This window comes from Oryx dammah, unplaced genomic scaffold, assembly GCF_014754425.2.
Source record: "Oryx dammah isolate SB20612 unplaced genomic scaffold, SCBI_Odam_1.1 HiC_scaffold_10, whole genome shotgun sequence".
NCBI lineage: Eukaryota > Metazoa > Chordata > Mammalia > Artiodactyla > Bovidae > Oryx > Oryx dammah.
Window position 1 is genome coordinate 67,030,782 of NW_024070194.1, and position 27,099 is coordinate 67,057,880.

The following is a 27,099-nucleotide window of genomic DNA, read 5'->3' on the forward strand; positions in this document are numbered from 1 at the left end:
AATATAACAAAGGAAAAAAGTCATTTAAAAGGAAAAATGTACCATCTATTTTAATAAGCAAAACTTAGTTTTCATATTTCTATAATAATGATACCTAGGTATAATTAAGTATGCAGGTCAGGAAGCAACAGTTAGAACTGGACGTGGAACAACAGACTGGTTCCAAATAGGAAAAGGAGTGCGTCAAGGCTGTATATTGTCACCCTACTTATTTAACTTCTATGCAGAGTACATCATGAGAAACGCTGGGCTGGAGGAAGCACAAGCTGGAATCAAGATTGCTGGGAGAAATATCAATAACCTCAGATATCCAGATAACACCACCCTTATGGCAGAAAGTGAAGAGGAACTGAAAAGCCTCTTGATGAAAGTGAAAGAGGAGAGTGAAAAAGTTGGCTTAAAGCTCAACAATCAGAAAACGAAGATCATGGCATCTGGTCCGATCACTTCACGGGAAATAGATGGGGAATCAGTGGAAACAGTGTCTGACTTTATTTTTTTGGGCTCCAAAATCACTGCAGATGGTGACTGCAGCCATGAAATTAAAAGACACTTACTCCTTGGAAGGAAAGTTATGACCAACCTAGATAGCATATTCAAAAGCAGAGACATTACTTTGCCAACAAAGGTCCGTCTAGTCAAGGCTGTGGTTTTCCAGTGGTCATGTATGGACATGAGAGTTGGACTATAAAGAAAGCTGAGTGCCGAAGAATTGATGCTTTTAAACTGTGGTGTTGGAGAAGACTCTCAAGAGTCCCTTGGACAGCAAGGAGATCCAACCAGTCCAGCCTATGGGACTATCAACCAGTAATTCTAAAGGAGATCAGTCCTGGGTGTTCATTGGAGGGACTGATGCTGAAGCTGAAACTCCAATACTTTGGCCACCTGATGTGAAGAGCTGACTGATTTGAAAAGATCCTGATGCTGGGAAAGATTGAGAGCAGGAGGAGAAGGGGACGACAGAGGATGAGATGGCTGGATGGCATCACCGACTCAATGGACATGGGTTTGCGTGGACTCCAGGAATTGGTGATGTACAAGGAGGCCTGGCGTGCTGTGGTTCATGGGGTTGCAAAGAATCAGACATGACTGAGCAACAACTGAACTTACACTTTAAAGAATTTATTTTCTCCATATGAGGAAAAAAGTGTAAAACCTCTGAACTTCTACTATAGAATTGTATGCCTGTGGTCTAAGGTCATATAGAATTCCCATTTGTTATTACAAGTTGCTTAATATTATAACAACATCAGTGGCAAGTCTATGATTTTCTGTGGATAGCTGCATTTTGGACTACATATACTGTATTGCAATAGACTGCATCTGTGTCGTGCAGGTTGCCTTGAGTTATGCTGATGGAGAAAAGAGTGGATATTATAAAACCTGAATAAATGTGAGTAAAATTTGAGTATTGTGAATAATAAAAGTTATGTGTATAAAATTCAGGTGTAAATTGTCTTGGATTGTAACCGGAGGTACTCGGACGCCATCTCTGCGACTTTGATTCAGTGTTGTAGTGTTGGGTGTTTGGAGGTGGCCTGGGGGCAATTGGGAACTGGAAGACAGAGGCACCAGGTTCTGCTCAGGAATTCTTTAGAGTTGCCCTCTTCGTGTATCCCTGCTTGTTGCCCTGTGACATGATATGGTTGCTTTTCAAAGTGCTGTGCCTTCATTACTCTCTGAGCTTCTTGAGGGCAAGGACCACAGTTCATTCATCATTTTGGAGAAAAGTGAATTCTGAGAAATGCAGTGGTTTATGAGCTTGTCTGATATTTGTTTCTCTCTAGCTTATCATCAAAGTGATGAATGCATATATGGGTAATAGGTAATTGGTATATTTAATCAGTTACCTAATTACTGAGAGGACTCAATTCTCACTTTATATTATTTTGTTACTGAAACAGACTGCCCAGTAGATGTTATAAACATTCTCTAGAGAACAATTAGGTTTACAGTGACTTATTGTGCTTAGAATGCTACTTGGAATTAAATGTTTGTTTGTACCGCTATCTTGGTATAATTTAAATGTAATTTAGAAGTGCTGCAGTGTCTTGATTCAGATAACTTGCTACCCTTTAAAAACTGGCTGCTTGAGTATTGTTTCTCTCCCGTTTGGCAGACACCAGATGCAGTGATTAATAGAGGTCATTATGCTACTTAGTCATGGAGCGCTTTTAATGACTATTACCTGAGCATCTGCTGGTTTCATCACTGTAGTTACCCAGAACATCCAACACAATATAGATGCTATACTTGGAAAATTTGACTTAGGCTAATCTACATTTCTACTTTAGAACATTTTAGTATTCCTTTACATGTTAAATAATTGTCAGAAAACACTGATTTTTCTGTAAAGTGAACAATAACAAATAGCAAGAAAAGAGTTTTGGAATGGTTGTTCTGGGTAGTCCTGGAGCGCCATAGGCTGAGTTCTCAGTGTCTGGTTGTCTGTGCACAGAATTGGGTGGGAGAAGCGGTGACTTTCTCATGCATTCTGTTATGTGAAGCCTTGACTGAAAGTGTGGGGCTTGGAGTGGAATTGAAAGGAAGGAAAATGGTTACCCAGAGTCTGCTGGAAGAACGCTGGAAAGTGAGAAAGGGTCTATTGATGACGGGATTTTCAGAAATAGGAACAAATACTTTTAAAATTTTGAAACGGTTCAGTGCTTGCTTTGGCAGCACATATACTAAAATGGAAATTACTACGGATTCCCAGAAAATTTGCAAAATATGATACTAAGAGGTCCCATGTATCCTTTACCCAACTTCCCCCAATGGTAGCACATTATAATAGTTGAATGATAGTTGAATATCATTCACACAGAATGGTAGTTGAATATCAAAGAATGATAGTTGATATCACAGAATGATAGTTGAATATCAAAACCAAAATATTGACATTGATGCAACTCACAGACTACATTCAGATTTTACTAATTTTACATGTATTTGTGTGTGTGTGGGGGATAGTGTATAATTTATGTAGTTTTATCACACATAGAGAGTCCTTATAACCATCGCCAGTAAGATACAGAGCTGTTCCATTGCCTTCAGAGCTGCCTTTTATAGTAACGCCTTCCCCTTTTGCCCTGCCTGCCCTTCCTGAGCCCCCTGTGACCACTAATTTGTTTCTCATCACTCTAATTTTGTCATTTTGAGAATATTATATAAGTGGAATAATGTTACTTTCAGGGATTGGCTCCCCTCACCCCCCAGTATCCATGCAAACTGTTTCATACATGAACCGCTAGTTTAGTTTTATTGTGGAGTAGTATCCCATAGTGTGAATATACCAGAGTTTAACCATTTACCCATTGAAGGATATTTGGATTCTTTTTTCAAGATTTTGACCAATACAAGTAAAGCTGTTTTGGACATTCGTATCATATATAGTTTTTTTGGTGGATATAAGTTTTCATTTCTCTGAGATAAATATCCAATATGATTGGTAGATTGAATAGTAAGTAGATGTCTTGTTTTCCAGGAAACTACCAAAAGACCAATATTTTATTTCTCCAAAACTTAATTACTAATGCCTGATAAAACTGGGACGCTGAGAGATTAGTCATTTCCCATATGATTGTGTTCTATAAAATTCCGTGTCTACAGGTCAAGAGACAACCAAGTGGACATTTAGCTGATATAACAGATAAATTACAGAGGTACGTACGGCTAGTAACATATGAAGGGATTTTGAATGTTACTGAGAATCAGACAACTGTTTATTGATGGGCTTGTATTTAGATGTAAGTAATTTAAAAGCAGACGGAATGGCTGGAACAGTCCAGAGTGGGTAGTATGGCAGGTACATTGGGCAAGAAATGCATTAAGCAACCCAGATATTTTAACTTTTCTCCTCAGTAACACACAACCTTTGTCCTTATATCTGCATGGTGGCTGCTGCGTCCCCATCCTTGGGTCCAAGAGCCAGTCAGAAGAAAGGGAAAGGGGGGAATCTACAGGGAGTGTCACCTGTACAAAGAAAGCAGAAACTTTGCTTAAACCATCAGCTAGAATTGCGTCATGTGCTGCCGGCAGCTGCAAGGGGACCTGGGGAGCAAGCGTTTTTTTGTTTTTTGTTTTTTTTTACTTGAAGCATTCTTGCTGAAAAGACATGGGGTGTTCTTTGTAAGGAAGATGTGAGATTCTTGGGTAGGCAGCTAGCAAACTTTGTTGGATAATACAGATACGAAATGTCATGTGTGCTTAAGACTGACTGATATTTAAAAATATGAATAACATACGGTGTTATGTAAGAGGTTCTAACACATTGTTCATAAGAGAATAAGGTTTATGATGGGTAATATATTCTTTATCAGCATTAAGGGTTGTATTTCATCCGATCCATCAGTACAGATTTCTTTTCTGACTGTTCTGTAGAAATACTGTCCCTTGCCTGCTCATGTGCACAAAGATCTCCTTTCTGTAGCACTGTTTGCATAATATCAGACCACTAGGAAGTATCTGAATGTCAGTGAGAGAAAAACTCTTGCATCATGGTATATCCATACAGTGGAGTACAAGAGAGCCTGCCAGTAAAAATAATACTTGATTTATGAGAACAGGTTTGGAGAACAGCCATGAAATATATGTTAGTAGGAAAAAAAATTTTGTAGATTATGCAAAGCAGAGTTCTACCACCTGCCCTCTATACACATGTATTTGTTCTTGCGCATGTGTGCGGGTGTATACGTGTGCGGTATGATTACATCTTTTTTGGCCTATTCAGAAGAGAAGGACTCTATAGAAGAACACCAAGAACAGTTAACATTGGAAAGTGGGTTTGGGAAGGGAGAATGTGGAAAGTGATCTCACTTTTCTATATATACATCTGTATTGCTTGAATAGTTTACAAGCTTGTAATAACTGTTCAGTTAGCAAATGTAAGTTTTGTATAATGTAAATGCACATACTTTTAAGTTATTCTGGATGAAACTGTGTAACATATCATTTCACCATTTTATGCCATCAGTTCAGTTCAGTTCAGTCGCTCAGTCGTGTCTGACTCTTTGCGACCCCATGAATCGCAGCACGCCAGGCCTCCCTGTCCATCACCAACTCTCAGAGTTCACTCAGACTCATGTCCATTGAGTCCGTGATACCATCCAGCCATCTCATCCTCTGTCATCCCCTTCTCCTCCTGCTCCCAATCCCTCCCAGCATCAGAGTCTTTTCCAGTGAGTCAGCTCTTCGCATGAGGTGGCCAAAGTACTGGAGTTTCAGCTTTAGCATCATTCCTTCCAAAGAAATCCCAGGGCTGATCTCCTTCAGAATGGACTGGTTGGATCTCTTTGCAGTCCAAGGGACTCTCAAGAGTCTTCTCCAACACCACAGTTCAAAAGCATCAATTCTTTGGTGCTCAGCTTAGTGTACTAGATTTTTTTTTTTTTAGTAAGGCAGAGAAAGATTGAAGGTGGGAGGAGAAGGGGGCGACAGAAGATGAGATGGTTGGATGGTATCACTGACTCGATGGACATGAGCTTGAGTAAGCTCTGGAAGTTGGCGATGGACAGGGAAGCCTGATGTGCTGCAGTCCAAGAGGTCGCAAAAAGTCGAATGCGACTGAGCAACTTAATTGAACTGAAGGCAAGGCCTAATGAGATATATGGGGCTGCTTGAATGTACTCAAAAAAGATTTAGATTAAATGTTTTTTAACGCTTTCTTATACATCTTTTAGTTTTGAGTTCTTAGACGGCCATACCTTTTGTATTTTATCAGTGTTTCTGCCTCTAACAGTTCTTCCTATTTCTGATTTCCTGCTTCAATCTTCTTTGACTGGAGAATGAAGCAACCAGCAACCTGGTTTTAATTGTGTCTGAAAATAGTTCTGAATACAAACAGGATAAATTTGTTCTGAACGAAGGTTTTGAGACTCTAGGTACCTAAAGTATGTGAATTTTAACTGCTATTTGAACACCCCCCGCCCCCGCCCCAGTTCAGGGCTCTTTTTTTCTTATTTACCTTTGTTCTCAGCTGTATTTTAGTTATCTGAGATGGCTTGATACATAAAGTTTGCTAAATCCACAGATGTTTAAAAAACAGATATCCTATCCTATCAGTGTTCCTCTTTTAGAGGATCTTATTAACAGCGATAAAGCAAGGAGAATAGAGTGTTTTAGGGCAGAGTTATATAGGAAAAAAGCCCCTGACCCTTCAGGTATTTGCATTTTCTTTCTGTTCCTTCATAGTAGGATGATTCTTGCCTTTGCTGACAAGTTAATAATTAACTTTGTGTAAGGTAGTGTGCCGAGCATGCAGATCAGGCCTGGGGTTTGAATCCTGATTCTGTCATGTCCGTAGCTAAGAGACCTTCCTGATCCTCCGTTTTCTTACATTTAAAAGCTTGTTTTGCTTAATATTAGACATAGTTTATGTAAATGCCTCGTTGGCCCATTCAGAGATTTCTGTGAGCCCTGAGCAAAGAAAATGTGTCTGTGTGCTTGTATAATGTATCTGCACACAGTATTCAAACGGTGAGTGCTATTAGGAAGGAGTATATGAAATTTGAGATATTGTACTTTTTTCTATAATAAAACATTGTATTTTTTTCCTTTTATTTTTACAAAATTATTATCCTGGTGAAGAAAGCTTATGCAATGTAGAACATACAAGGGGATTAAAAAAAAAATCTTCTAATTTCCTTACTCAGGAAAGATCTCTATTAATATTTTATAGTCTCTCTCTCTGTTTTTTTCCCATGTGCAAAATACTACTTGCTTTACAGACTGTGTTAAATCCTGCAGACAACCTTACATGGCGTGGGGTTGACTCAGTCTTCGCTTACTGGAAGTGAGGCTGAGAGGTTGAGATCAAGTCGCTGGTCAGTGGTGGAGCTGGTGTTCAGGATCAGGAGTGAGAAGGGGCTCCCCTCCCCAACCAGTTGGAAGCAGTCATCTCTCTCCATAATCAGTTTGCCACAGTCTGTGTTCATAAGATGTTTGGTCAAGATTGAGGTTGTACTTTGTACTGTTTAAGAAAGCAAAGTAAATTTGGACTTAATGCATTGTATGTCCATTTATTATTGCAGTTTAATATTACTTAGGTGATATACATGTTTGGCCCTCCATAAATGTTAAACTCTAATAATTGAGGTCAAAATGAGACTTTGTATTACTCCATTGTAATCTTTAAGCTACTCTTTAAGCTGTAACATGCCTTACTGTGGTGCTTGGAACACACATGTTCACTTTGGATGTTGAATTATTGAGTGGTCTGTAAATTGATCTTAAAGTTGCCGTTTTATTGTACTCAGAAAATGATTAAATCAGCCATATTCTTATTTTTATGTTTTGATGACACAATTTCCATGATCATATATTTTTAGGGTAAGAAGTTGTTATTTGGGTCAGTAAATATTGCCTTTAATATAAACATCCTAAAGCATTTACAGATTTATTTATAATCTTCAGAAACTCCCTGAAAAGCTAGTTTGTATATTGTACTGTTATATACTGCCTATATAGTACCTTTAGATACACATACACACAAATCTGTTTTCTTATGAGAATTTTCCTTTATTACACTATTATTCGCGGACCAACTTCAGTATGTTGTAACTTTCAACTTGATTGGGTAAGTGGCTGTAGTTTATATAAAGTTAATGAGGTGACTTTAGATACCTGTAGAGGTGTGGATTCGGAGAAGGCAATGGCACCCCACTCCAGTACTCTTGCCTAGAAAATCCCATGGATGGAGGAGGCTGGTGGGCTGCAGTCCATGGGGTCGCTAAGAGTCAGACACGACTGAGCGATGTCACTTTCACTTTTCACTTTCATGCATTGGTGAAGGAAATGGCAACCCACTCCAGTGTTCTTGCCTGGAGAATCCCAGGGATGGGGGAGCCTGGTGGGCTGCCATCTATGGGGTCGCACAGAGTTGGACACAACTGAAGCGATTTGGCAGTAGCAGAGGTGTGGACTTGTTAAAGAGCTGGGTGTGTGTGAGGGAGAAGTACAATGTGTTTTAACTATAGAGGTGTGTTTGGAATTCCACAACTACAGACTAGGACCAGACTGTCAAGGGTTGTTTTAGACACATTGGAATTTGGCCTGTAGATACCCAGTGTAGACATCCAGAAAGCATCAGGAGAGGAGTTTAGCATCTAGGTAGTACAGGGTAGATAGAGGGACATGGTTACAGGATTCATCATTTTGGGAAAGGATATGCTCACTCATGGGAGAACTTGATGACAGAGGGCATAAAGACAAGGAGAGAGACCTGAGGGAGCCCTGTTAGTAAAGGGTACCCTGGGGCGGTGATGTTCCTCTGTGCATGAGCACTGGTGCTTCTCCCAGTAAAAGAGGAATTCAGCTGGAGAGCAGAGGGAGAGGGGAAGAAGAGGCCAGGGCTTCAGAGTCCCTTTGGTGCCTCTTATGACTTGTGACTTCCTGACAGGCTTTGGCCGACTTGACACCCACTTTGCGTAAACCAGTGCAGCTACATGGGGCTGGAGAATACACCGCCTCTGACTACTTGTCCTGAATTTTACTCTCCCTATCAGTCATATTATATTACACTACTTCATTCGTGTCGGTGACTGTCTCATTTCCCCCACATTTCTCAAACCTTCAACCTCTCTTTGGCATATCAGCTCTCTTGTCTTCGTTTGTAACTGAGAAACTTGAAGCTAATTGCTTCAGGGAACTAGCGACTAATTCTGTCAGCTACCTCCATCAGCTGAACCCATGGACTCTGCCTGACCCTGCGCTGTGTGAGCTTGCTGCTCCCACGTAGGGTAGCCTCTGCTTGTGTGCTAAATTCTCTGTCCTCATCTGCTCATAAACCCTGCTCACTCAGCTGTCCTTTCTCTTGGCATCAGTTTCTTCCTCCAATTCATCATTCCCATCATTATTCCATGTGCTGTTATTTCTCTTATCAAATTAAAAAAATACTTCATTTGACTCTGCTCTTCTTGCCAGTAACTCTTCCATTTCTCTCTTCCCTTTTGCAGTAAATCTCCAAGGAGTTGTCTGTATTCACTGTCTTCAATTTATCCTTTTCCATTTTTCTTTTAAATTCACTTTAGTCAGACTTTTAGCCCCGTGACTTCGATTTAACATTGGCAGAAAGTCAATTTAAAATTTGCTTTTAAAATTATAAGTCTGATTTGAAATGGGATGTTATTCACACCACTTTAATCTCCTTTGCTAAATGTACTATATTTTGAGAAATGTGTAGACTTTACCATCCATCCATAGTTGCTATGGTTATATCATAAAGAGGTATTAAAAATGGTAATAAAAATGTAATTGCTGTTGTATTATATCGAGTATCATACTTGCTGGCTTTGTAATACTGGTCTCCATATGTCTTTTTTTTTTGGTGACTATTCCTTAATCTTTCCTACTATTAAGAAGTTACCTAGTTTTGACCAAGAAGATGATTTCAAGTTTCTCTAACATGTTGAATGAAGTTGTGAATGAATAACTGAGCTGAGTGAGCATGAAGGAAGCATGCAGGAACTTTGGTATAGAAGGACAACAAAATATTAAACAGTTAATGAGATGATATCCATAATTGATAATGAGTTGTACGCTTCAGCTTTAGTAATCCATTAAAAGTTCTTTTGAGTATATGGAGTTGCTCTAGAATTCTTTTAAAATTGTCTAATTATGACCCCTAAGGCTTTCTTTCATGCAAGGATTATAAAAAAATCTAGGTTGTCAGTTGGTGGTACCTCTAGAATTGAGAGGCAGATCAATTTACTCAAAAATACTGAATATGTTCAGTTTAAGAGAGGTCTAGCGAAATCTAAGACTATCTGACTTTTCTCTATATTAAAATATTCTACTATGAGTTTGAATTGAAGAACCTTAAAATAATTTACCTGGTCTGTTTTTCCTTTTAATTTTATTGGTTTTTGTTTTATGTATTTTGAAGCATAGTTAGGTTTTCCACATGGATTGATTCTTTTGGTGCTGTGATACGTAACTTTTTATCTCTGCTAATGATTCTTCTCTAAATCTACTTTGTCTAATCTAAGTACAGTGATAACTTTTTTAGATTTGTGTCTGCATGGTATGCCTTTTCTCATGTTTTGTTTGTTTTCTTTTAACTTTTATGTCCTTATATTTAAGATATGTTTCTTCTAAGTAGTATATATCTATATGTTTACATTTATTGTGATTATTTTTATCTTTTAACTGGAGTGTTCAGTCTGTTTACATATATTACTATCATATATGAGTATAAATCTGCTTTTCTGTCTCCCCACCTATTAACAATTTTTTTTCTGTCATTGCTGGATATCTTTTAGATTATTCAAGTTTTTATTATCCATTGTCACATTTATTAGCTTGTTATAAATTCTTTTCCTGTTTCTTAGTGTTACCCTGGATTGCATTTTTCATCCTTGAGTTATTTGAGTATATGATAAATTAGTGCTGTTACCCATTTCTCAGCAAAATCTTAAACTTTAAGAACCTTAAAATGCTTTACCTGCATTTCTATCTTCCTGCCTTTAGGTATTATTCATGTATGTTTTGAGTCTAGCTACATCTTGAGTCCCATGTGTTTAATATCCTTATATTTGCTTTTTATGTTGCTCTTTATTCCTTCCTTCATGTTTGTTCTTTCATTAAGGCTCGTATTCTTCTGCTTGAAGAACTTTTATTATTTCAGTGTATGTATGTGACCTTTATATATCTCAGTTGTCAGTCTAGGAAATATCTCTATTTTTGGATTCAGTTTTAAAGGATGTGTAAAGAATTTCTTGAAGTTTTGAGTTGCTGATTATTTTCTTTCAGCACTTTAAAGGTATTGTTTAATTGTCTGCTGACTTTCATAGTTTCTGTTTAGAAGTTTGCCATTAGTCTTGTTTATTGCTGCTGCTTTGAAAGTTCTCTATCTTTTCCTCTGGCTGCTTTTAGGATTTCTTCTTTAAATTTCAGAAGTTTTACTCTGATGTGTCCAGGAGGTTTTTTCTTTGTATTTATCCTGCTTGAGGTTTATGTTACCTTTTGAATCTGTGTTACCATTCTTGATTATTGGCTCATTAAAACTGCTTCTACAGTATTATATCTATCTTCCCTTTCCGAGTCTCCAGTTATATGTGTGTTATACCATTTCTTGTGTCTCATATGCGCTTCATGTATTTTCTGTGGGTTTGGTTTTTTTCGGGCTCTCGTTTCAGTCTATATATTTTCTACTGATTTGTCTTTCTGGATCATGTATCCTCTTGTTAGTTATATCTAATCTGCTGTTAAGACTGTTGAGTTTTTAATTTCAGTGATTGTATTTTTTAGTCCTAGAGTTTTCATATGCTTCTTTAAAAAAGGGTGGGGATTCTACGTCTTCGGTGAAATTATCTATCTTGTCATTGATCTTCCTGAACATTTTAATTACAGAATTTAAAAAAATATCTGATACTGTAATATCTGACTTACCTTATGGGTCTCTGCTTTCTTATCTTTTTTTTTTTTTTCTTGGTACTATTTCTTCCTATGCCTGATTTTTTTTTTTTTTAATAGAATAGCAGCTATTATGTAAAATATTTGTAGAAGTTTTAGGTAAACTTTTGCTTCTGGCAGGCAGTTAGAGATGAGACATGGTAACTTAGTTCACTGGGTTTGAACTTGAGTTGAGTATTTTTTAGGCTTTGTTTATTTCCAGTTCTCCATTAATCCTAATGTATAGTCATTCAGTGACCTCACCTGAAGGTCTGGGCCACCTACCAGGTTTCTTTTCTGATGGTGGATCTTGAACTGCAGTTTTTAATCATTTCAGGACTGTGAGGTTGCCAAAAACTATTTAGCTTTTTAACTGTTATTGCTACTCTCTACTTGGCTTCTCTCAGTCTGTGCTGCTTATGAATGGGCAAATGCATTGCAGAGTTAAGCGACTGACTGACTGACTGACTGCTCTTCGCTTTCTTCTGCTGTGGGGTTTTGGCTCTGTTGTAGGTGCTGTGAGCACCAGTGTTTGTCTTCCCAGCCCTGGGAGACTGCTGCATTTTCTGCCTCTTAGCAGGTTTTCATCGGGGGCAGGCAGTGTTGTTAGTCTTCCTTCTGTGCACTCCTGCTTCCTCTTGCCGTCTATCTTCCTTCATTTCTGCTGTCTGAAACACAAAGTGACGGTTGAAGATCCAGCAACCATTTTGGTCCATGAGGGGACTTTGAGGATGGAAGTCTTGAGGGAGATAATGGAGAAGAAAGATTGAAGAGCCTGGAATCCTGTTGACTCTAGGGTCATCATATCAGACCTAGATGACTTAGATCTGGATTTCCTTGGCATCCAGAGGAAAATCAATATCTTCTTTCATTTCAGTTTTGCTATTTTAAGTTTTATGTTGTACCCAGGCATATCTAACACTAATTAATGGAGTGAGGGGGTTCAGTGAACTAGTATAAGTATACACTCACATAGCATAGTAAGGGTCATTGATTTTTAGCCTTTTACATGTTTATAACATACATAACAAGAAACAGTCACTGGAGTGAAGATCCTGGACAGCTTGTCTGTTATATCTCCTGTAGTTGCCCAAGTGCCATCATTTTATTTTCTGCACAAGGCAAGATAAGGTAGAGGAACTTTACTATAGTGAAAGACTCAAGTTCAAATATTATTATGCTTGACAAGTTACTTATGACATACCTACCAAATGATCCCAATAGACCGCAGTTGGGAATTACTGGACCTTATCTTGGAGCAACATTTTCTTTCCATTCAGCAAATATAATTCCATGAACAAAATATGGTTGTAGACTAATGTGGTAGTGGGGGAAATGAAAAAAGCAAGGGATGATTGGAAAAAAAAATCAGAAATTAGGGGAAAATTACATGTAGAAGAGTGAAAGAAAAAGAAATGTTAAAAATGACGCTAAGCTTTTGAACTTAAAGTCTGCCATGGTGATACGATTGGTGGAGATGGGTAAATCTGGAAGCGTTTCTTGCAAGAAAAGAAAGTCTCATTACTTAAAGTTAAGAATGTGTTTAATTGATGTCCTTCCTCTTGGTGTGTGTGAATTCTCTTTGTAACATGCATTGTATTACACCAACATAAAAGGATTTCTTTATTTCATCCCCCCCCAACCCCCCTGAAGGATATTACTGAACTTTACCAGACCTTTGGTTGGTGTTGTACCCTTATATATTCCATTATATATTCCCTGGCTGCCCCTATCCATAGATGGTATTTCAGGAACTAATCTTAAAACCATTTGCAATTCTAATGTAGGTGGCAAAACTGTAACCCCATTGAAAACAGGAATTCAGCACAAAGCTACATTATGTCCTTATTTTGACAATGATTATAATTAGCATCTTAGGATCTGCGGTAGTATCTGTTCACATTTTTGAGGTACACACGGATGACTCACTGTCCTGACTCGCTTGTTCAAGTTCACTGTCATTCAAAAGCTCTTTTATTCTGCTGTCCTTTTTTTAGCTTTTAGTTTTTTTTTCTTGATGAATAGAATTATTGTAGTAAGTCTCACTTTGCTGAATATAACCTTTGTTTTTTCTTAATTGGTGTGTATATGCCACGCCTCTAGGCATATTTGAGCCTTTTACTTATGATGGCTGGCATCTTGTTGTTTGGTTTTGGCAGGAAGTACAGTGGAGTGAGAGCTGGTAGTGATAAGAGCCGTGAGACTGCAAGCTCTGTGGTTAATAGGGTAAGCGTACTTTAGTGAAAATACACACCTATTGTTTAGGAATGTTCTATACATTTAGTCATACCCAGTTAAAGCCTTTTCCGGGAAGTACTATGAGGCCTAGTAAATATTTCTGCTTAATAATTGAGCTGGCCCAATTATTTCAAAGAATGTTTGATCAAACAAAATTCCAGGGAAATAATCTGAATAGTCCTTGAGTTTGTGATAGGGTTTGACCAGTAGTTTGAGACTAGATGAGTAGGCCTCAACAGTCCATTACAGAACCACTTGTAGGCATTGCCGCCTAGTGAGGTGCACAGGATTTGGAGACGGAAACACCTGGGTCTGGTCTGTGGCACCCCCACTGTGTAATGGCCAGTGTGCCCCCCTCCAAGTCTCCAATGTCACTGTGGTCACTGGTTCCTGTGTCACTGGTGCTGTGATGAGGATTAAATTAGGAATTTCTCGTCTGTTCATGTAGTCACGCAGTAAGTTCAGTGAGCATCAGTTTTGTGCCGGACACTGTACTGGCACTGGTTTACAGTGGAAAATAAAGCGACACGGACTAACCTGTGGGTTCGGTGGAGAAGACAGAAAGAAAACAAACCATTGACGGTGGTGCTTTCTGTCAAGGAAGATACGCAGGCGCCGTAAGAGAACCCCTGAAGATGGCCCTGCAGAGGCGGCTCTGGACTGACGAGGGAAGTCGGCATGGAGAGGAGAGCGCCAGCTGCAGGCGACGGGATATTCGCTGGCCCTGAAGCAGAAGAGCGGAAGGGAGGAGGGGCGGGGAAGGTGCTCCTTGAACTGGAATAAAGTCTGGTGCCTGGGAGAATCGTGGGTGAAGAGTAGGCTAAATAACCACGCATGCTCTGTGTGGCGCCTGCCTGGGTGGAGGGGCAGGGGTACGATTAGTGTTAGTTGCTATCATTGTTCTTTTTATAATAATCCTTTACTTTATTTAAAGGTTATTTCATGGGCTGAAGGAAGCTAATAGCTTCCGAAGTAGATGCTATGAAGTCAGTGAGTTAAACTTATGCATGCTGTTTAGAGAGGGCTCAGGCCCTCACTCAGAGCTTGTTGGTGATTATTTTTCATACTGTTTGCATAAATTTAGCTATTTGATTTTTCTAACAACCTAGACGTACATATAGGGGCATGAATCTAGAGGTTCTCCAAAAGACAGCAAGAAGTTGCAGTGTAATAAAGACAAAATTTAAAGTGATTAGTTGTTAAAAGTGTGAGATGATGAAATCTTTTCCCTCCAGATTTATTAAAGTATCGTTTACGTACAGTGAAATGAATCCATTTGAAGCATAACTTGATGAATTGTCATGATTATATAGAGTCACATAGCCACCCCCATGTCCTAATATAGAAAAGTTCTATCAAGAATTCTAAAAATTCTTGTTTTCTTGTGTCTCTCTCCCTTGGCCATCAGACTTAAGCAGCCTCTCATCTGCTGTCACTATAGTTTGTGTTTTCTGGAATTTCATGTAAATGGAATTGTACATCATGAGGTCTTTTGGTTTGACTTCTTTTATTCATAGTACTGCATGTGTTAGTAATGTGTTCCTTTGTATCATTTCGTTGACTAAAAAATATTGCGCAACCTAAAAGCTGAGAATTATGTTTTATTCAGTGGACATACTGAGGACTTCAGCCCAGGAGACAGGCTCTCAGGTTGCTCAGGTAAGGGAAGAGCCAGGATATGTGGACTTTTTGCAAAAACAAATCAGGTAGTTGAACATCAAAAGATTTCAGCTAATTAAAAAACACATCTCAAGGTAATGAATTTAGTGTGTCTGGGCTTACTGAAATCATTTCTTTGATATGTACCTTAACTACCTAGGAACAGTCTCCTCTTTTTCTCCATTTTGAATTCCCTCCGGTGTACAGTTGTGGGCAGCTGCCGTGGCTGATGGCTTGATGGCCACAACGCCCTTTGTTTACTGATAAGTCAGGATCCGTTCATTTGAGTTGTTTTGGACAATTTATGGACATTTGAGTTGTTTCTCGTCTTTGATTATGCTGAATAATATTTGTATGTACATTCACATAAAAATTTTTTTTGACTGCGATTGTGCTTTGAGTAAATGCCTTTTGGGTAAATACCCAGGGGTTGTATTACTGGGTCGTGTGGTAAAGTTCATGTTTAGCTTTGTAGACTACTGAATGGTGTGGCACCATTCTGTGCTCTTCCTAGCCCTGTGTGAATGTTCTAGGTGCTCCACACCCTTGGCAAGCTCAATATTGTCCATCTTTTTATCTTTGGTGGATCTCAGTGTGATTTTAATCTGCTTTTCTCTGATAACTAGTGAGATTGAGCATCTTTTTATGTTTATTGTATCTTCTTTGTGAAGATATCTGCTTGGTATTTTAAGTGTCTGTTAAATCATTTGCCCATTTAAAAAAAATCTTATATTCTGGACTCAATCTCTTTGGCAGATATTTTACAAATATTTTCTCCGTGGCTTGTATTTCATTTTCTTAACTGTATTTCTTGAAGTTGAGTTTTTAATTTCGTTGTTCTATTTTAATTTTGATGAGATCTATTTTATAAATATTTCTTTTATAGTTTGTGCTTATTTTAGTTAAAATAAATCTGTGTTTAACTCAATGTCACAAAGATTTTCTCCTGTGTTTTCATTTAGAAGTTCCATAGTTCTTTCTTATACATATAGATCTGTGATTTATTTCAACTTAATATTTGTGTACTGTTTGGGTAAGGGTCAAAGTTGTTTCATTTCTCCCCATATAGATTTCTAGTTATTTCAGCACCATTTATTGAAAAGACCATTTTTTCCCCATTAAATTATTTTGCCACCTTTGAGACTGAGACTTTGCTGTCATTTGTAACCATCTTCTTTCACCAAGAATTTAAGCCTGACAACAGTGCTTATTCAGATGTAAATAAATCCATCTTGTATTCTTACTGGTAAGTCTGTGTCTTAGGATGTTACAGGAACAATGAAGGGAATTACTTTTCAGGCCTAATTCAAGTGAAGGAGTGGGTGTTTGTTGGTAACGCAGAAGTGAGGGTAACTTCTTAGAGTTTGTCAAATTCTAAGAAAAAAGTCAGTACTTAGTGATGTATGGTTGTCTTCAGGAAAGTAAGTTAGAAAAATATTAGCATGAAGGTGAGCTTGTTTATATTCGCAGACTCTAAAAGGAGATCTGGATCAGTGAAAGAGAGATCTCCAGTGGCTACTGATTCTAATGAGAAAGAAAGGATAAAGGAATTTGCACAAAATGAAGTAGCTTCTTAAGGTGCTGTTTGAATTCAAGGTAGAAGAATGAAAGGTAGAAGAAAACATTTGTAGCCAATAATGAATGAAAAAGAGTAGTAGGTACTGAAAACCCCAGTGTCAGAAGGATCAAGCACAAATGAACTGACATCCCTGAGCAGTGTGGTGGAGCCTGTTAAAAACATCTGAAGAAGCATAATTTGAATCCTGGAGGTCGGTAATGACCAGATAGATAGGCCTGCTGTTCAGGGCAGGTCATGTCATGTAAATGTGAGAGAGTGCTTCTGAGTCTTGACTCTTGCTTCCATCTGCCTTTTTAAAAAAGTAAAAAGCAAGAAACTAAATTATCTTCCAAAAAAAAGTAGGGGAATGGACAGAAGTGAGAGGTAATTGAAGCCCAAGGTAGATTAGGAAATGGTAACACTCAGCATAGGTTGAATAATATAGTTTTAGACTATTTGCAATAACTGTAAGTAGTCTTTTAAGAATAATAGAACATGGAGAAGGTTCCTGAAGACTGGACTCAGAAGAGGAGTGAGGGTTGACTTTGGTAATTAGAAGCCATTGGGTTTCATGATCATCTGAATCAGAATTCTAGCTTCGTTTTATTAAATAATGGCTTATGAGTGGGTTTAAAAGGAAGCAATTTTTAGGAACTTTTCTAGATATAATAAGAATAAACTAGTGTTGTTGTCATTAGACAGACACCCTGAGGAAATGTTAGAGATAGGTTTCATCGGTATTTGGGTGTTAGAAAGTTACGTGATAAGAAGTCTTCTATAATGCCACCATCAACTAGAACTCAGGTAGAGATTTATAATTAATTGAATCATGTTTAAAGTAATTATGTCAGAGTGAAGGTCTTTGCCAGTGTATCCTATGGTCTTATTCACAGCTTTTCAGCAGCTTGGATAAAAATTCAGTTATGGTCATTGGAATTATGACAGAAGGAGGAGTGTACAGAGTCGGCAGAGCCCAAAAGATTATGGAATGGAGATTCACAAAGGCCTTTACAGGCTAGAATATTGGACCAAAATGAAAGAAAGTTTGATTGAAAATTATAAAATGTCAACTTCTATACTGAGGTTGAGACAGCTCCTCAGAGAAGATTGAGAGAGCTTAAGTGTTTGCTAAGTTGGAGCCCACTATGCTGACTTACCAGCTGGTTTGGTTGCAGATCAAGGGAGTAACAGAGCTATTGTTCTCCTTATCTCAGACTTTTTCTGGGCTATCATGTTGGATTTAGGTGTCGAATTTCAAATGAGAACTTGAATAAAAAGTCATGTGTCACACAGTGTGAATATAACAGTGATTTGTATTTGTAGGTTGTCAGGTGGAAAAGCTCAATTTTGTTAAGAGTTAAAAGGAAGGAAGACATTTCTAATAATAAGTAGAACATTTTAAGATGGAAAAGGCTGACTTGTGAACTTGTGAGATTTCATCTCTGAAAGCATTGCAGGTCACTGAATTCAGTGACCACTTATTAAGAATGTTATAGAGGGGAAGTAGAGCTAGATACACATTGAGGTTCCCTCCAATTCCTTTAATTTTTGTTTTTCATTTTAATTTTTACTTAGGTACCTACACAAACTTAGGTACCTACTCAATTTCTTCAATCTTGTCTTATGTTTATATGGCACTTAAAAGTTCATAAAAAGCACTTAAATGCTTTTTATGAGCCTAATTAAGTAGGATGTTCGCAAGAACTTTACAGGTTGGACAGGAGATGTTTTAGAATTTTTAAGAGCAGTATCTTAATGATTTAGAGTCTGGCTTCTGGATTCCAGACGTTTGGGGCTCTGGCGCTTGCTTTGAGACCTTTGGAAATTTCTGAATGTCTGCATTTTCCTCATTTCTAATCTGGTGACAGTGACTCCACCATAAGGTTGCTTGAGTTTACATTTGATCATATGCTTGAGAATATATGGCTAGGATATTATGCTCTGCTTAGAGCCATACCTGACCCAGTAGATGCTGAGTAAATGTTAGCTAGCATGCTTGCTTTTAGCACCGGTACCTCTTGTCCAGGTAAGGAGACTGATGCTCACACAGGTCGTGGCCCAAGTTTACATAGTGATAGAGCAGTTATTAAGAATTCTGTTGAATTGGATTTAAAAAATGAAGTAGGATGACTGTATATGGACTAATTTGTGAAACAGTATTGATTTCACTTAATTAAGACTTGTGATATTGTTGATTGTAGCCTCACATTCCAGACATAATGCAGTAGGAAGACCTTTTCTAAAGCATATTGTAAATAATCACAGTTTCCAGAAGACTTTGGTGCTTGATAGTGTTTGAAAGGAAGTAGGCACTTCAGTTTCTGTCGGCATTCTAGCATACTTGCGAAGCAGTTGAGCTTCTGATTTCTAGATGTGCTTAGATTTCTCAAGGATCATTAAGTCAAACTGAAGACATCTCCTAGAATAAAAATCCAAGTAGGCTCTCATGTGTAACATTGCAGTAAATAAAAGTGATCTCACTCAAAGTCTGTTCTGTCCTCAGGTGATCACCTCTTAGAATGAGTCCATAAAATGCTCCACAGTTTTCTGGTCACCTTAGAAACAGTTTGGGTTGTGTTGCAACCTCCTTGTGCCCCGTAGAGGGTGTGCTGTTGCTTAAGGATTGTTACTTTTGCCTTCCTTCATTGCTGGTGAACACATCTCTTAGAATAAGGATCCTTTTATTCATTTACAAGGTGTAAACATCTTGAGAGCAGATACTATGTTTTAATATTCTGTGTTTCTCAGTACTTGCAAAGAGCTTCACACATTGTGAGTTTGTGAAATTGTCAAAGCATTGATGGCTTTATTGGAAACCAAAGAACTCATTAATCTGGCTCAATTAAAAATGGTCAATTAAAATAACTTGCCATTCACAACAGATTACAAATGTAATCTGTTTGTCAGCAAGTTTATTAAAGTTATGTTCTTGAAAAGGATCGCTATTGGTAAAACAGCAGTTGGCAAGATGAGTGTCGTAAGGAAAATACAAGTATAAAGGAAAAAAAAAAAACACACTCTAGATGGCTTTAAAGGCATTTCAGAAACATTATAAACATAAGTCCTGTAAGACATCCGTTTCTAAACAGCCCAGATTTGTCAGTAATAAAAGTCTCCTTTGGTCAGTGAACTGATCAGGAAAGCAGTGTGATCTGCTCAGGCAGATGCTCTGTCAGTTTTGTTGTTAGGTTTGTGCTTATTTTTTTTTAAGTATTTGAACCAGCCCTTAACAGTGTAAAATGTAATGTACTATCCTTTATTTAATTTTTGCAGTTCTCAGTACAGCTGATCCTTTCACAGATTATTATGGTGGATAAGGTTAAGTTTCTCTGGGCCTCATTTTCTATTCATTTATCCAGAAGATAGAATATAGACTCTTGATCTCTTTCTGTGCTGACACAGGTCCCCTGCCTGCTTGGGCTGCTGGAGGTGAAAGTATTAATTGGTTTTCTTTTGGTTATTGGAAAGAGGTCGTCCCCATCTCTTTGAATTTCTACTCTTCCTTTCCTTCCTTTAGAGCAGGAAAGACAACTGGAAGGTGAGGCCGTTCCATCAGGAAATGCTGAGGTGGCCTTGCACTTGAGAGGGGTGAGTCAGTCAGTTCAGTCGCTCAGTCGTGTCCGACTCTTTGCGACCCCTTGAATCGCAGCACGCCAGGCCTCCCTGTCTATCACCAACTCCCAGAGTTCACTCAAACTCATGTCCATCAAGTCGGTGATGCTATCCAGCCATCTCATCCTCTGTCGTCCCCTTCTCCTCCTGCCCCCAATCCCTCCCAGCATCAGAGTCTTTTCTAACGAGTCAACTCTTCGCATGAGGTGGCCAAAGTACTGGAGTTTCAGCTTTAGCATCATTCCTTCCAAAGAAATCCCAGGGCTGATCTCCTTTAGAGTGGACTAGTTGGATCTCCTTGCAGTCCAAGGGACTCTCAGGAGTCTTCTCCAACACCACAGTTCAAAAGCATCAATTCTTTGGTGCTCAGCATTCTTCACAGTCCAACTCTCACATCCATACATGACCACTGGAAAAACCATAGCCTTGACTAGATGGACCTTTGTTGGCAAAGTAATTTCTCTGCTTTTCAGTATGCTGTCTAGGTTGATCATAACTTTTCTTCTAAGGAGTAAGCGTCTTTTAATTTCATGGCTGCAGTCACCATCTGCAGTGATTTTGGAGCCCCCCAAAATAAAGTCAGACACTGTTTCCACTGTTTCCCCATCTATTTCCCATGAAGTGATGGGACCAGATGCCATGATCTTCATTTTCTGAATGTTGAGCTTTAAGCCAGCTTTATCACTCTCCTCTTTCACTTTCATCAAGAGGCTTTTGAGTTCCTCCTCACTTTCTGCCATAAGGGTGGTGTCATCTGCATATCTGAGGTTATTGATATCTCTCTCTCTTGATTCCAGCTTGTGTTTCTTCCAGTCCAGCGTTTCTCATGATGTACTCTGCATAGAAGTTAAATAAGCAGGGTGACAATATACAGCCTTGATGTACTCCTTTTTCTATTTGGAACCAGTCTGTTGTTCCATGTTCAGTTCTAACTGTTGCTTCCTGACCTGCATATAGGTTTCTCAAGAGGCAGGTCAGGTGGTCTGGTATGCCCATCTCCTTCAGAATTTTCCACAGTTTCTTGTGATCCACACAGTCCAAGGCTTTGGCATAGTCAATAAAGCAGAAATAGATGTTTTTCTGGAACTCTCTTGCTTTTTCGATGATCCAGCGGATGTTGACAATTTGATCTCTGGTTCTTCTGCCTTTTCTAAAACCAGCTTGAACGTCAGGGAGTTCACGGTTCACTTATTGCTGAAGCCTGGCTTGGAGAATTTTGAGCATCACTTGACTAGTGTGTGAGATGAGAGGGGTCTCTGGAGGCTAAAACGAGGGTTCATCTGCTTGTGCAGAAGCAGCTGTGTTGGATACACAGTAAATCTCAGCCTTTTCCTGAGGAAGGTTTTTCTCCTGCTCATTATCTTCACCGTTGTTAACACTTTCATGTGTGGGCTTTGATAAGATGGCACATGTACGTGCAACACAGTTCAAGGGTGTTGAAGGTTATCCAGTGAGAGACAAGCGTCCTTTCCACTCACCTCCCCCAGACAACTACTGTTAACTTTGTGTATTTATGTTCATCCCTGACCCCCGTCGTGTGTTATATACACTATTCTGAACCTTGACATTTTCCCCCTCTACTTACAGTACATCTTGGAGATGAATCCAAGTCAAGCCAGTACAGAATATTGCTTCATGATTTTTAGTAGCTGAATTGAAGGACATTTTACATCATTTCCAATCATTTTGCTGCTTTGTGAAGTTGGCCATGTTTATTTACTCATAAAAGAGGAATTGGATTACTGTCCTAAATGCATTTTGTAATTTCAGATAGTTTACTCATTGAGTGGTTAACAGTGCTTTCTAAGAAGTACTTCTGCAATGAGAAGGATGGCAGGTCTTTAATATGAAGTGTGTTTTTATAGTTATTCTTCTGGAGTATGGTAATCTTTTATGTGGAAGTTTGCATAACTTATCATGCTGGAGGAGGCTCTCTCCCACTTAGTGACTTCTTAAAAGAGTTTTATTGCTTGGCTGCTGTGTACAAAAAAAAAAAAAAAAGAATTGTTTAGCATCTGATTGAGCCTGTGTATAAGTTTTTGAGGTAAGTTGAGAGTGAGGCCTTGGGGTGGGAATGGGATTTATAGGTTACTGACAAGAAAACTAGATGTGAATTTTCAGGGTCTCCAGGCAAGTTGTTGCCTGGAGCCCAGTGGCCACCCTTTCCCCTTTTCTCTCATCAGTCAGTTGCATTAAGATTATCATCTTGTTTTTAAACCTTGGATGTAGTGGTGCAAGTTTCTTTGGAAATCTATATGCTACTACTGCCTTTTTTCTCAGGTATGTTATATACATTATCTGGAAGGTAATGTATGCAACATTATATAGGCCTTTCATAACATTAAAAGAATATATCTTTGGATGTGATTAGACTTGTTTTTAAATTTTGTGAAGGCATCTGGTCTTTCTTTAAATTGTGCACATCTGTGTCCCAAGGTAATACTCAGATTGGACTGATGGACTGCTTTTAGCGAGTAAATACTGTGAGAAACAGCTGTGCCTCCATTGGAACAAAGGTGTGAGAAATTACTGCTCTTTCCTTTAGCTTTGGTGAACAGTGTCTGTTTAATTTTATTAAGGTGTCTTTGTCAGGGAAACTCTGGAATCTTTGTACAGTATTATCTAGTACAAATAACCAATAGATGTGTTGGGAATATTTTTTTTTAAGTTTGATATACTTTAGAGCTAATGAATCTTTACTCTGAAGAGCAATATGTGTTGTATATAGAAAGAAATATGTGGTTGAAAGGTTTGGAAAAGAAAAAGTGTTGGACAGGGTTATAATGAATAGACAGTATGTAAGATGCTGTTGGTGGGGAGCTCATGCTCTCCTGTTTACCTGCCGAGGGTCTGGCAGTTGATAACTAGTAAAGCTTTTTTTTTTTTTTCCCAAAGCTTACTTGTATCTAGTTGTGTGTGAAAACAATATTTAGCTGTCTCAATTTAAACTTTGAAAAAATTTGCTTTCTTGTTTATGATACTGTGAAAATGCATTTTATATCCATAAAAGTATGGCAGCTTTATAGTATCAATGGAGGAAACCTTGGACACTTGGGTATCTGAAAGTAAGGAATAAGTAACTCTGGAAAGTAATCATTTTCAGATGTAGGACGACTTTTCTTTTTATTAGAATAGGACACTCACTGTGGAAATACAACCAGAACAGTAGTTTTGAGCACACTGGAGTTAACTAACCCACTCTCTGGTGACCCTGCACCAGTTTCTAGGTAGCATATACCTTATTAATTTAGACACACACACACTTTCTCTCTCTAGCATAGTGGGCAGGTGGACAGAGACTTTGGAACCTTTCAGATGTGGGTTTGAGTTGAGCTCTGATGATAATTTAGACTTGGACAAATTGCTTGACCTCTGCATTTTATATTTGTCATCTGTAAAATGTAAAAGATTATAGAACTGTTTGAATGAGATTTTCTGTGTACCTAGCACAGTGCCTAATGAGCTATAAAAGTTCAGCAAACAAGTGTGAGCTGTTAACAGGCAGACTAAACTGTTCTTCCTTCCTACACGTGTGATAAGTCGCTTAGGTTGTATCCGGCTCTTTGAGACTCTGTGGACTGAAGCCCGCCCGGCTCCTCCGTCCATGGGTTTCTCCAGGCAAGAAAACTGGAATGGGTTGCCATGCCCTCCTGCAGGGGATCTTCCCGACCCAGGGATCGAACCCGTGTCTTATTGTGTCTCCTGCACTGGCAGGCTGATTGTTTACCACTAGCGCCACCTGGGAAGCCCCTTCCTTCCTGAGTGGTGGTCATTTTCTCCACAGCTTTTCTGCTCTCTCTTCTCTTCAGAAACATGTTGACTTCCTGTTGACTGGAGAGCATTTCCGTGGCCTCTTGCCCTTGTTAAACACTGCTCTGAGCATTCCTGTTGACAGATCCTCTTGATAAACCTTTGTTCATTTTCCTTTTTTATTTATTCAGAGACCTTGTGGAGTGGTTAAGAGCACTCTGGAGCCATATTGCCTCGGTCTGAATGCCAATTCTGCAACTTCAAAGCCGTGTAATCCTTGCAAGTTCATTTACCTCATAATTTTCTTCTCTCTTAAATGAATGCTAATGATACCTGCTTCTTAGTTTTGATGTGAAGACGTTAAACGAAATAATATACATAAGACTTAGATTGTGCAGAATAAGTGCTAGCTCCTACTTATGAGCCTGGCTCTTTGTTGGCACTTAATTCACCAGGACTCCTGATCAGTGATGGACCCTATTTGTATAGCATTTTGATGTTTGTCATGCAAAATCTTATGCTGGTCACTCAAACACAACATTGTTAACACAGTTACAGTAAGCATGTAAAGAAACATTTCATAGTAAACACACATACACATGAGAGGTGTATAGATCACATTCTTAGGGTTTGTCAGGTGAAGTGTGCTGTATGTTGTGAGAATTCTGTAGTATTGTGTCGGCCTTTAGGGCTCTCTGTCTTACTCAATGAGTGAATGAATGGCAGCTTCAATATGATGTGAGCACGTAAAACATTTATCGTATCCCAAATTTCTGACTTGTGATGGGCTTATGTCCCAGTTTGAACCTAAGGGCCATTTGGGGACCGGATACTTGGATTGTTCATACTTTCGCTTATGCATTAATGCAGTTCTTCCTCTATGCTACTTAGTTGTTCTGGGTAATACTTAGTTCTTATTTTCATGTGCCATTTTGAGCACAATTTGGTTTTTACATATTTGCATCTTTGACTTAAAGAGTGAAAAAGTTACCTTTGGGTGAGAGTAAAGCTTGCCAAACTACTTGTGGGATTAGTTATTTGCTATTAGGATGAGCAGTCTGTGAATTCTCTGTCTTATATCTGGCCTTCAAGAATCTGCTGTAATTACATTATTTCTTATTAAATTCCACTGAGCTGAATTCAGCACAAAGTTTTATTGTAATTAATAAAACTGTACATGCTTATAATTCTGAATGAGCTGAAAAGAGTTCTGAAAGTTAAGTAAATGAAGTGAATTCAACAGAATTCTTTCTGTAATCATAGAAATTAATCATGAAGGCGTTTGATTATGTGATACTACGCATAGCAAATGCATGGCAAATGTCTGGTACCTGTGAAACCCTCACTAAGCAGGATAAAGCTTCCACAGACAGGGAGTTGTTGCCGACCAGCCTTGTGTCATCTGTTAATACAGTCATGCTCTTGTGCTACTGGAAGAACTGCTCAGGTGTAATCTTGAGTTTGCCGGCAACTGTAGGCAGGTTGAAGTGAGTAAAATGACTCACACGCTTGTCTTGGTTCTAAGGATCTGTTGCAATTTTGTCATTCAACCCTCCTGCCAAGTGTGGGAATTAAACTCACATTCAACAAGTAATAATTATGTTTCTCTCCAGTAGTAATGGCATTTAAGCATTGTTACATCACGTCACGTCTCTGTGAATCACCTTACACATAAACGTTGGAGTTACTAGTCTGATTTGGGGAGTTCTAGGGAAGCAGTAGTGATGCTCTTTCTCTTTGAGAACTAGGGCAGGAGAGATTGAGAGCAAAATGCCTCCTGTGTTGGCTGATGGAAGACATGACATTAGATCTGAAGTGGAAAGGACTTATTAGCCTCTCTTGACTTAGATTTACCCACCGGGTGACTAGCACAGCCAAGCCAACCGCCAGCTTCTGAGAGGAGTAAGGGGAGAGAAGAGGGGAGTTGGGAGCATTGCTCTGGTGAAGGCCCTTTGTGAAGTATGATGTGGGCCACACACAGCCAAGTGAGCAACACCTTCCCATAAAGCAAGCGAGACAGTGATGGTCTGTGAGTAGGCTGGGGAGCTAGAAGAGGGGAGAGTGTGAGGGGTATAGATGGGAACACAGACATAACAAGGCTCTGGTTTCTTCATCTTTCAGGAGCCACACACACATACACACACTTAATCATGCATGTCTTCATTCGCTCCTTAATGAATGTGAGGATCTTGTAAATGATCACGAGTGCTACTTAGATTGTGACTTCTCATGTCTGAGTCTTAATAAAATTTCAAATACTCCCATGAAATAGTATTAAAAAAAAACAAGAAAATATGTGAGAAAGCTAAGAATCTTTAGCAAGTTCAGTTCAGTAGTTCAGTCGCTCAGTCATGTCTATCTCTTTGCAACCCCATGGACTGCAGCACGCCAGCCTTCCCTGTCCATCACCAACTCCCGGAGCCTACTCAAGCTCATGTCCATCGAGTTGGTAATGCCATCCAACCATCTCATCCTCTGTCATCCCCTTCTCTTCCTGCCTTCAATCTTTCCCAGCAAGTCAGTTCTTCGCATCAGGTGGCCAAAGTATTGGAGTTTCAGCTTCAACATCAGTCCTTGCAATAAATATTCAGGACTGATTTCCTTTAGGATGGACTGGTTGGATCTCCTTGCAGTCTAAGGGACTCTCAAGAGTCCTTTCCAACACCACAGTTCAAAAGCATCAATTCTTTGGCACTCAGTTTTCTTTATAGTCCAACTCTCACATCCATACATGACTACTGGAAAAAACAACTTTGACTAGACAGACCTTTGTTGGCAAAGTAATGTCTCTGCTTTTTTATATACTGTCTAGGTTTGTCATAGCTTTTCTTCCAAGGAGCAAGTGTCTTTTAATTTCATGGCTGCAGTCACCATCTGCAGTGATTTTGGAGCAC

At 38.9% G+C, this 27,099-nt stretch overlaps 1 protein-coding gene across 3 annotated transcripts in view; it reads left to right on the top strand.

The window, feature by feature from the left end:
- The window catches only part of USP6NL (USP6 N-terminal like), a 142,678-nt gene that overhangs the window by 48,125 nt on the left and 67,454 nt on the right, over positions 1-27,099 (top strand). The window lies entirely within an intron of this gene.